The following is an 11,136-nucleotide window of genomic DNA, read 5'->3' on the forward strand; positions in this document are numbered from 1 at the left end:
CGGAGGGACAATCTTGGTCCCGCCTATCAACGCATGGGTGAGTACAACTCAATTAGATTGAGTATTCCTAGTTAACTCGGTTGGATCGAGTATAACTATAGGCATTCTTCCAACGGTTGGAAAGATAGGTCAAAATCACATATATATTAACTCACGGGCGTATTAGCTAAAGCTAACTCGAGTTTTAATATAAATGCGGATATTGATCCTATAAACAAGAGTAGCATAGAGATGTAATTGGTAATCGTTACCTACCGATCATACTAAGTCTTGGGCGTATTAGCCAAAGCTAACTCAAAGGGTTAGTATGATGTGGATCTTGTCCCACATGAATTATAGAATTCAGTGGGAGCATCATTTAGTTAAAGGCCTAATTAAATGATTAAGAATATGATATTTATTTCTGCATTTATTTTTGTTGTAGAATTTCCATGACGTCAAACATGAACAACTTCTCTCTGCGTTCTGTCCTTAAGAAGGACAAGCTCAACGGAGCAAATTTCCTGGACTGGTACAGGAACCTGAGAATAGTTCTCACCCAAGAACGTAAACTGTACGTTCTGGAGCAGCCCATTCCGGAGGCTCCTCCTGCCACTGCCACGCAAGCAGACCGAGATGCTTACAAGAAGCATCAAGATGACGCATTAGATGTGTCCTGTCTTATGCTCGCGACCATGAACTCTGAGCTTCAGAAGCAACATGAGTTGATGGGTGCTTACGATATGGTTGAACATCTTTGTCACCTATATCAAGGACAAGCAAGGCACTGGAAGAGGAACTCCAAAGAATACTTGGAAGATCTTAAGAAGAAGAGAAATAAGATTTCTACTTAATGTATACATGTTATAGAAGTCAACCTCTCTATTTCTTCATCGTGGGTATTAGATACCGGATGTGCTTCGCACATTTGTACTAATGTACAAGCACTAAGAAATAGCAGGGCATTGACGAAGGGTGAGGTAGACCTACGAGTAGGCAATGGAGAACGGGTTGCTGCTATTGCTGTAGGAACTTACTATCTATCTCTACCCTCTGGGCTTGTACTAGAATTAGATGATTGTTGTTATGTGCCTGCCTTGACTAAGAACATAATTTCAGTTTCTTGTTTGGACAAGAAAGGATTTTCGTTTACAATAAAGAACAAATGTTGTTCCGTCTATTTAAACGATATGTTCTATTGTAGTGCACCTCTGATAAATGGACTATATATTCTAGACCTTGAGAGCCCTATCTATAACATAAATACCAAGAGGTTCAAGTCAAATTACATGAACCAAACCTACCTCTGGCACTGTCGCTTAGGTCATATAAATGACAAGCGCTTATCCCAGCTCCATAAGGATGATTTGTTGGACTCATTTGATTTTGAATTATATGAGATATGCGAGTCATGCCTACGAGGCAAGATGACCAAGACTCCCTTTAGTGGGCATAGCGAGAGAGCAACTGATTTGTTAGGACTCATACATAGTGATGTATGTGGCCCTTTCAATGTTGCTGCTAGAGGCGGTTATAGATACTTCATCACATTTACTGATGACTTCAGTAGATATGGTTATGTGTACTTGATGACACATAAGTCTGAATCCTTTGAAAAGTTCAAAGAATTCAAGAATGAAGTACAGAACCAGCTAGGCAAGAGTATTAAGATACTTCGTTCAGATCGAGGTGGAGAATACCTTAGCCATGAGTTTCGTGACTATCTAGCAGAGTGTGGGATCCTATCCCAACTCACTCCTCCTGAAACACCACAGTGGAATGGTGTATCCGAAAGGAGGAATCGTACCCTATTAGATATGGTACGATCTATGATGAGTCACACAGATCTTCCGACATTCCTTTGGGGCTATGCTCTAGACACGGCAGCTTTTATACTCAACCAAGTTCCATCCAAGGCCGTGATAAAGACACCATATAAGATATGGACTGGGAGAGATGCCCAGGTGTCTTTCATAAGGATTTAGGGTTGTGAGGCATACGTTCGACGTCGAGTCTCAGACAAGTTAGGACCCAAATCCGACAAGTGCTATTTTATTAGATATCCCAAGGAAACTAAGGGATATTACTTCTACATTCCCAGTCAGCACAAGGTAGTTGTGGCAAAGACTGGGGTCTTTCTAGAAAGGGACTTTGTTTCTAGAAAGCTAGTGGGAGCGCGTTCGATCTTGAAAAGGTTCAAGATGCGAACAATAGCACTAATGCCTCGATGGAAATTGAACTAGAACCACAAAGTGTTGTGGATGATGAAGTTCCACAAAGAGTTGAGGAACAACAACCAGTTCAAGTAGACATAACTCTTCGCAGGTCTGATAGGGTACGTCGTCAGCCTGAGAGATACTCATTTCTCTTGTCTGACCATGATGACGTTATGCTCATAGAAGATGAGCCTACCACCTATCAGGAAGCTGTGATAAGACCAGATTTCGAGAAATGTCTAGAGGCCATGAGATCCGAAATGGAATCCATGTACACCAACCAAGTATGTGTTAGGATCGATGGTCGCGGCTAGAGGGGGGGTGTGAATAGCTGCCCCAAATCGTTCGTTTCTTTCTACAAATCAAGGTTAGCACAGCGGAAATAAACAATAGAAACGACAACGGAGAATAGCAAACCTCAAACTCGTCGATGTAACGAGGTTCGGAGATGAAACTCCTACTCCTCGGCGTGTCCGTAAGGTGGACGAAGCCTATCAATCCGTCGGTGGATGAGACCCCGGAAAATCGGCTAATATGAACTCCTTCTGGGTGGAGAAACCTCGCCACAATAACTTTGCAACAGCAATAAGGAGTACAACAGTAGAGAAAGCAAACAAGAACAATCGAAATGTAAAACCCTTTGCTTGCCTTCTCGTTGTCGACTGGAATCCTGATGAAGCAGCAACTTCTCGGATCCAAGCTCAGCTAGAAAACCAGCAGGAAGCTCACCCGAAGCTTCGGCAGTGAGAGCTCAGCAAAGCTCGCAGAAGGAACCAGGAAGAACTTGCAGAAGCAAGAAGAAGGCCCTGTAGAGTCGCTCGACTCTTTATATAGCTGAACCTGCAAACCTGTGAAGGCAGAAGAAGACACAGAAGACCGAGATCTAGCCGTTGTTACTCACAACGGCTAGTCCTGGACCGATCAGGCTCCAACCTGATCGGTCCACACTGTCCCTGATCGGTCTTGGGGACCGATCAGGCTAAGCCTGGACCGATCAGGCTATGTCCTGATCGGTCCAGGAAGACCCTGATCGGTCCTGGGGACCGATCAGCATGCATGTCCCTTCCTTTTCTCCCAAACTTCTTGCCTTCTGATCATTGTTTCCTGATCGGACTGCAGACCGATCAGATAACACTCAGTAGGCTACTGTTTGGTTACTGATCGGTCACCAGACCGATCCAGATACCCAGTGTATCACTGGATCGATCCACTGATCGATCCAGAGCTTGGTTTTTGCCCAAACCAAGTCCCAAGCCTTCCAAACCAACATCCGGTCAACCTTGACCTGTTGGTACATCATGCTTAGCATTCGGTCACTCCCTTGACCTGCTAAGACTCCCCACCAAGTGTCCAGTCAATCCCTTTGACCCACTTGGACTTTTCTCTTCGTGTCAAGTATCCGGTCACTCCCTTGACCTACTTGACCTTCTCAACACCAGATGTCCGATCACCCTTGATCCATCTGGATTTTCCCTTGCCCGGCTTCACTCACCAGGACTTTCACCTAGCTTCATTCACTAGGATTTTCACCTGGCTTCACTCACCAGGATTTCCAATCTACCCGGCTTCACTCACCAGGACTTTCCAACTGCCTGGCTTCACTCACCAGGACTTTCCCACTGCCTGGCTTCACTCACCAGGACTTTCACCTAGCTTCACTCACTAGGGTTTTCACAACTGCCTGGCTTCACTCACCAGGACTTTCCCACTGCCTGGCTTCACTCACCAGGACTTTCCACATCCGGTCTAGAGAACGAGCTACCGAGCCCTCTCTGACCACAGTTCGGGGAACGAGCTACCGAGCCCTCTCCGACTTCCATCCGGTCCAGAGAACGAGTTCCCGAGCCCTCTCTGACCACAGTCCGGAGAACGAGCTACCGAGCCCTCTCCGACTTCCCATGTGCCAAGCTTCCATACTTGGACTTCTCCGTGCCAAGTCTCCATACTTGGACTTTTCCCGTGCCAAGCTCCCTGCTTGGACTTTTCCCGTGCCATGCTCCCTGCTTGGACTTTTCACCATGCCAAACTCCCTGCTTGGACTTTTCCCATGCCAAGCTCCCTGCTTGGACTTTTCCGAGTCAGGTCAACTCACCTCGGGTCAACCAGGTCAACCTTGACCACGGGTTGCACCCATAATCTCCCAAGCTTATATCCTTGTAAAACATCAAGATACAACTTTTCTGTTCACGTCAAACATTGTCAAACATAACTCGTCAAATATCAAAACACAACTCGAGTCAAGTCAACTCGAGTCTAGTTAACCAGGTCAACCTTGACCTAAGGTTGCACCAACAATCTCCCCCTTTTTGATGTTTGACAAAACTCATAATCAAACTTAGGTTTTCTAATGTTCTTCCTTGAACATTCTCCCCAAACCTACACTCTCCCCCTTTTTGACATACACAAAAAGAGTGAATCAAGGTCAAGAGTTTCTTCCTAATGAAAGTCTCATACCTTTCATTGAAACCTTTAATTTCCCCCTTGACACTAGAGTCAACAATTAACTTAGTGATAATCCCATATCACTTAAGTCTTTTAGGAGTAAAAACTCCCCCTAAAAGTCAACTCCTCCTTGACTATTGCACCAACAATGTCTTGGAGAGTTTCAAACCTTTAGAACTCTAAAATACCACTTCCATAGCTACAATTTCAGACAAACAGTCGAAATTCAGCAGGTTGGCACGCCCTGATCGATCACCAGACCGATCAAGCTCCCTCTGGATCGGTCACAGTGACCGATCCAGGCTCCCCTGGACCGATCAGAAACCCTTTTGATCGGTCCACAAACCTGATAAAGGTCTGATAAGTTCTGATTTCTCTCCACGAAATTCAGAAACCTCTAGAAAATTACAGAAAATTCCAAAAATTATGAAATTTTGAGGATACATTCCTCATAACATATACTATCATGGAAAAATAGTTTTCTATGAAAATAACTTCCATTTTTCAATCTTGATACAAAGTTCAAAAGTCTTTGAAATAGCTCAAAGTTAACTTATCTTTGTATCAACTTGTTCAATGATGAATGCTATCACTAGAAAAGCTTCATCAAGGTTTTTCAAATCAATTTTGAAATGATTTTAAATCCTTTAATTTGGGACCACAATCTTAGGGCTAAATGTACATGACTTGTACACAAGCTTTCCCTATGATCCCCCAATTAGAATTAGGCTCATCTAGGTACAAGAACTATGCACCTTGATCCTAACTCACAATCCTAATATCTCACACACATCTAAGGTGTATCAAACACATCCAAGTCAATTTTGATGTGAGATATGGGTTTAGGTTAGCTTAATCTAAGTTCTCATGCATTTTTCTAAATAACAATTTGATCTCCATATCAAATTGTGTTTTAGTCCTTAAATCAATTTCATTGATCATTAATGCACAAGATGATGACATGACATATAATTGTATCATAAATGGAAACATGTGCCAATGTCATGATGTCATGACATAAAGTATGAAACTTAAATAAAGCATGACATTTAACTAACCTAAGCATTATCATGATATTTTAAATGATCATAAAATAAATATGATGTCATGACATGGCATATGGCAAACAATATATGGCAAATAGCACATAAAGGTAGAAAATACCTAATTCTAGCCTTAGTTGCCATTTTTGATAGTTTTGATCATTTTGCCATAGGTTTTATATTCCTAAGTGTAATAGACCTAAAATCATATACCAAAGATTTTTAGATCAACTATGTGCCAATTAGATTGACTCTAGACAACTCCTCAAATATGATTGGCACATCCTAATCACCTTAGGAATAACTTTTAATTTCATTTTCAAGGCTTGATCACACCTTGAAAATTCCTAAAGTGCCACCTTTTGCCATGATTAGGTTAACTACCTATTCAAGTAAGGTTGGCACACCCTAACTCATCTAGTGTGATGAAATCACGCTCCTAGGAACCCAATACCTATTTGAGCTCATTGGGTTCACTAAATATTCACTAGGGATAACTTCCCTAGCAACCCTCCTAATGACCCTTCTAGGCTTTGAAGCCTTGGTCATTTGGGACTCATCAAGATCAACTCTAGGGGTGACTCCCCTTGTGACCTTGGTGATGGTCTTCCTAGTCCTAGGTTTTGTTCCATAATCGAATGGAAGATCATGGTAAGTGAGCTTGACCACTTGGGACTTAGGTTTGTGACCCAAACCTTTCTTATCCTTGGACTTGGGTTTTTGACCCCTAGACTCTAGAGTCAAATCCTCAAGAGCCTTTTCTAGAGAGTCAAGTCTTGACTTCAAGACTTGATTTTCTTTCTCTAATACCTCAAGCTTTAATTTATCATTTTTCTTTGAGGTATTCCTAGGCATATGTCTAGTTAATTTGGAACTCCTACCTAGGTTTTCCTTAGCCTTAGATGGGTTAATTCTAGGGTTGGCTTTCCTAGTGTTATCCTTATCTAGGCTCACATGTTTGGCACCTAAGCATGTGTATCGATTTCTAATGTTATCATGCTTACCATTATTAACAATAGCAATAAGGCTACTAGCATGTGTCTTATTATTATTGCAATAATGTGCCTTAGAGATTACCTTAGGATTTGCCTTAGCTCCCCCTATCGATGTGCTCGTCTTCTTGTCCTTGTGAGGTTGCCTCCCCCTCGGACATTGGCTCCGATAATGTCCCCTTCGCTTGCATTGGAAGCACACCACGTGCTCCTTGCTCTTGCGTATCGGGACTCCGACTTCCTTGATCTTTGGCGCCGGTGGGGACTTTCTAATCCTCTTTGGACACTTACTCTTGTAGTGCCCAAATTCCCTACAATCAAAGCACATTATGTGTAATTTGCTAGAAATTAAAATGCTTGAGTTACCTAGGTTTGAGGATGGATGAAAGCTCTCTTCTTCATCCCTTCCGGAGGTAGAAACTTCTTCTTCTTCTTGCTCCGAACTTGAAAAGGAGCTCTCCTCCACTTCATCCTTAGATGTTGAGTGGCCCTCAACTTCTAATTCGACACTTCCATGATGTGAGCTACTTGGCTCACTTGACTCCTCCTCATGGCTTGAATTGGAGCTCTCCTCATGGAAGTTCGCCAAGTTGTTCCACAACTCCTTGGCATCATTGTAACCACCTATCTCACACAAGACATCATTAGGTAATGAAAATTCCAAAATTTTCGTTACCTCGTCATTGATTCCGGATCGGTGGATTTGATCCTTCGTCCACTTTTTCTTCTCGATAGGTTTTCCTTCTTCATCCATTGGAGGAGCGAAACCTACTTGGACACAACTCCAATTCTCAAGATTAGTCATAAGAAAATGTTTCATTCTTACCTTCCAAAACGCGAAGTCGTCGCGATCGTAGAAGGGTGGAATCGTGATGTCTTCTCCAAGTAAATCCATTCTCTAGCTTGTGCTCCCTTGGGTGTTAATCCGTCGAAGAACAACCTTGCTCTGATACCACTTGTTAGGATCGATGGTCGCGGCTAGAGGGGGGTGTGAATAGCCGCCCCAAATCGTTCGTTTCTTTCTACAAATCAAGGTTAGCGCAACGGAAATAAACAATAGAAACGACAACGGAGAATAGCAAACCTCAAACTCGTCGATGTAACGAGGTTCGGAGATGAAACACCTACTCCTTGGCGTGTCCGTAAGGTGGACGAAGCCTATCAATCCATCGGTGGATGAGACCCCGGAAAACCGGCTAATATGAACTCCTTCTGGGTGGAGAAACCTCGCCACAATAACTTTGCAACAGCAATAAGGAGTACAATAGTAGAGAAAGCAAACAAGAACAATCGAAATGTAAAACCCTTTGCTTGCCTTCTCCTTGTCGACTGGAATCCTGATGAAGCAGCAACTTCTCGGATCCAAGCTCAGCTAGAAAACCAGCAGGAAGCTCACCCGAAGCTTCGGCAGTGAGAGCTCAGCAAAGCTCGCAGAAGGAACCAGGAAGAACTTTCAGAAGCAAGAAGAAGACCCTGTAGAGTCGCTCGACTCTTTATATAGCTGAACCTGCAAACCTATGAAGGCAGAAGAAGACACAGAAGACCGAGATCTAGCCGTTGTTACTCACAACGGCTAGTCCTGGACCGATCAGGCTCCAACCTGATCGGTCCACACTGTCCCTGATCGGTCCAGGAAGACTCTGATCGGTCCTGAGGACCGATCAGCATGCATGTCCCTTCCCTTCTTGCCTTCTGATCGTTGTTTCCTGATCGGTCTGCAGACCGATCAGATGACATTCAGTAGGCTACTGTTTGGTTACTGATCGGTCACCAGACCAATCCAGATACCCAATGTATCACTGGATCAATCCACTGATCGATCCAGAGCTTGGTTTTTGCCCAAACCAAGTCCCAAGCCTTCCAAACCAACATCCGGTCAACCTTGACCTGTTGGTACATCATGCTTAGCATTCGGTCACTCCCTTGACCTGCTAAGACTCCCCACCAAGTGTCCGGTCAATCCCTTTGACCCACTTGGACTTTTCTCTTCGTGTCAAGTATCCGGTCACTCCCTTGACCTACTTGACCTTCTCAACACCAGATGTCCGATCACCCTTGATCCATCTGGATTTTCCCTTGCCCGGCTTCACTCACCAGGACTTTCACCTAGCTTCATTCACTAGGATTTTCACCTGACTTCACTCACCAGGATTTCCAATCTGCCCGGCTTCACTCACCAGGACTTTCCAACTACCTGACTTCACTCACCAGGACTTTCCCACTGCCTGGCTTCACTCACCAAGACTTTCACCTAGCTTCACTCACTAGGGTTTTCACAACTGCATGGCTTCACTCACCAGGACTTTCCCACTGCCTGGCTTCACTCACCAGGACTTTCCACATCAGGTCCAGAGAACGAGCTACCGAACCCTCTCTGACCACAGTTCGGGGAATGAACTACCGAGCCCTCTCCGACTTCCATCCGGTCCAGAGAACGAGCTCCCGAGCCCTCTCTGACCACAGTCCGGAGAACGAGCTATCGAGCCCTCTCCGACTTCCCATTTGCCAAGCTTCCATACTTGGACTTCCCCGTGCCAAGTCTCCATACTTGGACTTTTCCCGTGCCAAGCTCCCTGCTTGGACTTTTCCCGTGCCAAGCTCCCTGGTTGGACTTTTCACCATGCCAAACTCCCTGCTTGGACTTTTCACCATGCCAAACTCACTTCTTGGACTTTTCCCTTGCCAAGCTCCCTGCTTGGACTTTTCCGAGTCAAGTCAACTCACCTCGGGTCAACCAGGTCAACCTTGACCACGGGTTGCACCCACAATCTCCCAAGCTTGTATCCTTGTAAAACATCAAGATACAACTTTTCTGTTCACGTCAAACATTGTCAAACATAACTCGTCAAACATCAAAACACAACTCGAGTCAAGTCAACTCGAGTCTAGTCAACCAGGTCAACCTTGACCTAAGGTTACACCAACAGTATGGACTTTGGTTGATCCACCTGAAGGGGTAAACCCCATTGGGTGTAAGTGGGTCTTTAAGAGAAAGACTGACATGGATGGACTTATCTATAAGGGTCTCTTGGTAGCAAAAGGTTTCAAGCAGATTCATGGTATTGACTATGATGAAACCTTTTCTCCAGTAGCGATGTTTAAGTCCATTCGGATCATGCTTGCTATTGCAGCCTACCATGACTATGAGATATGGCAGATGGATGTCAAAATCGCGTTTCTAAATAGAAACCTACTCGAGGATGTGTATATGACACAACCTGAGGGTTTTGTAGATCCACAGCATACTAGCAGAGTATGCAAGCTGCAAAGGTCCATTTATGGACTAAAGCAAGCTTCTCGGAGCTGGAATCTTCGATTCGATGATGCAATCAAACAGTTTGGTTTCATCAAGAACGAAGATGAACCTTGTGTCTATAAGAAGGTTGTAGGGGACATAGTTGTCTTCCTCATATTGTATGTGGATGACATACTACTCATTGGGAAGGACATCCCTATGCTTCAGTCTGTCAAGACTTGGCTAGGGAGTTGCTTCTCAATGAAGGACTTAGGTGAGGCATCCCGCATTCTAGGGATACAGATCTATAGAGATAGATCTAAGAGATTGCTTGGCCTAAGTCAGAGTACATATATTGACAAGGTACTCCTTCGGTTTGCCATGCAGAACTCCAAGAAGGGATTTCTGCCGATGTCACATGGCGTGAGTCTTTCGAAGACTCAAGGTCCCTCTTCTAGAGAGGAGAGAGACCGCATGGATCAGATCCCTTATGCCTCAGCCATAGGATCGATCATGTACACCATGCTATGTACTCGACCTGATGTCTCGTATGCTTTGAGCATGACGAGCAGATACTAGTCAGATCCAGGTGAAAGTCACTGGATAGCGGTCAAGAATATTCTTAAGTACTTAAGAAGGACTAAAGAATATTTCTTGATATATGGAGGCAATGATGAGCTAGCTGTAAAGGGTTACAGTGATGCTAGCTTTCAGACCGACCAGGATGACTATAGATCGCAGTCGGGGTTTGTGTTTTGCATTAATGGTGGTGTTGTGAGCTGGAAGAGTTCGAAGCAGGACACAGTAGCTGATTCTACAACAAAGGCCAAGTACATTGCTGCATCAGAGGCAGCAAAGGAGGCAGTTTGGATTCGCAAGTTCATCACTGAACTTGGGGTGGTTCCTAGCATTGCTGACCCTATTGAGCTCTATTGTGACAACAATGGAGCTATAGCACAGGCGAAGGAACCTCGCTCACACCAGCGGACCAAACACATACTACGGCACTTCCATCTCATTCGAGATATCATCGAGAAAGGAGATGTGAAAATTTGCAGAGTACCTACAGAGACTAACATCGCAGATCCCTTGACCAAGGCTTTGGCACAGAGGAAGCATGATTGTCACACTAGGTCATTTGGGCTTAGAGCCTACACTGATTGGCACTAGTGCTAGTGGGAGATGGTTAGCTAGAGCCTTAGAGCCAATCATTTGATGATTGTATTTTG

Source organism: Zingiber officinale, chromosome 7A (assembly GCF_018446385.1).
Source record: "Zingiber officinale cultivar Zhangliang chromosome 7A, Zo_v1.1, whole genome shotgun sequence".
In the NCBI taxonomy this organism is placed as follows: Eukaryota; Viridiplantae; Streptophyta; class Magnoliopsida; order Zingiberales; family Zingiberaceae; genus Zingiber; species Zingiber officinale.